The following is a 3194-nucleotide window of genomic DNA, read 5'->3' as shown; positions in this document are numbered from 1 at the left end:
ATAAAATGGTTGTTTGATGTACTTACAACTAAAAAGTTGTTTGTTATGAGCCTATGAATGAGCATGATGGAGCATGATAGATAGTTTAGTCCTAAACTTTATTCTGCTGAGATAGCTAAAACATGGTGTTCCATTGAAATATGGTTTCATTGTCCAAAGAATTTGATACTCTTTCATCATCAAGGAGGCATCTGGATTTTGAAGAAAGCTATTAATATTTGTCTCCTTTATCTTGCAAATCAAGAAAAGGTAGAGCACCTTTTTTCTTGGAGGCAGGGTATTTTCTCTCTATTCATAACATGTGTGTTTAAGTGACAACATGAAAAATTTGCAGTTCTTATAATCCTTCGTATTTATAGAGATAGTGGATATAATTCATAAGTCTCGCTTGGGCTACTTTAATGGTAGTCTTTACAATTTATCTTTGGATTGATGGGATTTAGTTCATGACCCGTAGGCCTTCTACCTTTAACAAGTCTTTGCCTACTTTAAACAAATTAATAATAAGATTTGATTTGATTTGAGATTGTTTATCCCCTATAAGCAAACGGGGTTGTAACTATTGATGTATATATGTATATAAACTTCTTTTCTTCTTTTATTTCATGAGATTTTTCAGCATGCCTCTAAACTATTCATCGCCCTGAGGCCTGAGCCATACATACATCATATTCTTCGGGATGCCTCTGAACTATCAGCAATTGGAAAATCTGTATGTGCTCAAATTTGTCTTGATTGGACCTTACAATTTCATTGGATTTCCTCCAACCAAACTAAAACTTGGTTTTTGAGATTTATTAAAGGATTTGGTTTAAATGGACTCACAACTTATAAGCCCTAAACATATGATGGACTTCTAATGCAAAACAACTCAAAGAAGGACTACTAAACCCCTTAGACATCATCTCTTGAAGAAGATGTATTATTATTTTTTTTTTTTGACAAATCAAACTCCTACTATAATTAAATGCTTTCCTTGCTCCAGCTCTATATCTCCCACGATTATGTGTTCTTATTAGATGGCATTTTAAGTCAAACTGCCCTACAAAAGGAAAATTATTGAACAAAGATCTACAATGTGTAACATTACAGGAAAAACCATTAGCCTTATAAATTATCTTTATAAACTACCCATTTTATGTGACCTACTCTTTCTCTTCTTAATATGTGATTGGAGAGATCGAGGGTGTTACATAATTTAATTCATCCATCCATGATCCATCAATTCATAAGGACTTTGACGTCCACTTGCAAAATTATTGATTGAGGATATGTCGGTTGTGCACTTCTAGATTACCGTGGCAATGCCATGAAATGTCCTTTATTTTTTTTTTTTTTTTTTCATGTTGTGTTTGCTTTCTCTTTTTCTTTTGGTGTAGGGCCATTAACGTCCTTATTATGGCATGGGCTACTTTATATCAAAAGCTAAATTTAAGGAGAAAATTTTAATTTATCAAATTTAGAGAGCCACTTTATTTTCAAAACTACAATAATAAGACCGTGTTGAGAATTAAAAGTTTAATAGAAAATATTTATAAAATGTTAGGAGTCAATGCTCGGTCACACAGGGTTGGCGGGGCAGGGAATGAGATCCGGTTAGTAAAATATAGGAGGGCAAAATGATTGAGTTTTTGCCCTGTTTTTCAATATGGAATCATTGGCACTTGATTGTCGTACATAATGCTATTGTTGTACTGGTAGTTATGGGGCATGTCAAGATTGTTTTGATCTTACTTATAATTCTGTAACATGTTTTTATAATGCCTAATTTGAAGTTGTATGTTCTGTCATAAGTTTGCTTCATGCAAAATCTTATTATTTGCAGTACGTTCACAAGTACACAGACTACCAAGGAGCAAAATAAATTGTGTATATTAGTGGGTGGAGTGCAGTTCCACTTGTTCTTACACGAATCATTTGGCATGAAACAAATAATTGGGCTATCATTGGTATTGACCTCGATCAGGACATCCTAAAGACTATGTTTTTACAATTTTTGTATGATTAGATGACTATTCTAGAGAGTTCTAGTGCCTTTTCATTTCCTGATTTTCTTTCCCTTACAGACATTGATGACAAATTCTTAATAAAGGCATCTTCGACTGTCCTTTGTTGATAAAACAGTTGCAAAATAATAAAGGAAAAGAATGGTGCAAGATTGCTCACGTTGAACAGATTTGGATTGATGACAAATTGATTGAATAAGCAAAAATTCTAGCAAGGGTCCCTAATTTCGGTACGTTAACTTTTCAACCACCTAATTTATCAATATAATTTACCCTCTTTGTTTTAATTTGCTTAGTTGCTATCTTTGTTAAAACAGAATGCTCCACCCTGTTCACCATTCCCAACATGAGCAATTGAGTTCGGTTACCATTGAGAATTGGGGATGCTCCGAATCAACAAGGTATGTTCCCATGGTTTGTCTTTTTATAAATCTTGATTTTACTGTCAATTCTCACTTCCTTGTTTATTGGATCACTTTTTATTGTCAACAATAGCAAGTGTCATATGCTTGGAATCAAATCATGTCAACTGCTTCCTGCATTTTGCTTGATGAAAGGAGGAACGTGTAGATAAATTAGAATGGCAAAGCTGTTTTGTTCATGTTAGTGATTTTTTGCCATGTTTTTCAATATGGAATCACTGGCACTTGCTTGTGGCACTTACAATTCTGTAACATGTTTTTATAATGATTAATTTGAAGTTGTACGTTCTGTCATGAGTGGGATGAACATGAAATTTTTTTCTTTTTCTCAGTTGAGATACATAAGTTTTGTTCGTGCAAAATTTTATTGTTTTATATAATACCCATTTATGATAAAATAAATGATAATATAATATCCTTAATTTATGATAACATAAAAAAGACATTTTTATTTCCTCATTTAATTTACAAACTCAATGATACTGAAATTTGGGTTTTATTGGACTATTTCAGGTAACCTTGAAGGAAGGAAGAGCTAGGGAAGACTACTAAGAAAGTACGTATTTTTTTTTAGTAAGACATTGTGTTCAATGTCATACAGTCTTTTGATTTTTCTGTTTCATAATGATTCCGATCACAACTTTTACTTTTCTGTTTTATAATGATTTTCTGTTTCATAGAGATTGATTTTATTTATGTTTATTTAGCAGGGCAGCTACTCACAGTTTGAAACTCATGCTGTGATGAATGTGAAGGGGCTTTTCAT

The 3194-nt window shown here is 32.7% G+C and overlaps 1 pseudogene; it reads left to right on the top strand.

The window, feature by feature from the left end:
* Positions 1 to 3194, top strand: part of LOC132182610 (DExH-box ATP-dependent RNA helicase DExH1-like) — a 94742-nt pseudogene that overhangs the window by 19664 nt on the left and 71884 nt on the right.

The sequence above is a fragment of the Corylus avellana genome, chromosome ca1 (genome assembly GCF_901000735.1).
Source record: "Corylus avellana chromosome ca1, CavTom2PMs-1.0".
Lineage (NCBI taxonomy): Eukaryota > Viridiplantae > Streptophyta > Magnoliopsida > Fagales > Betulaceae > Corylus > Corylus avellana.
This window is presented reverse-complemented; position numbering and strand designations above follow the sequence as displayed.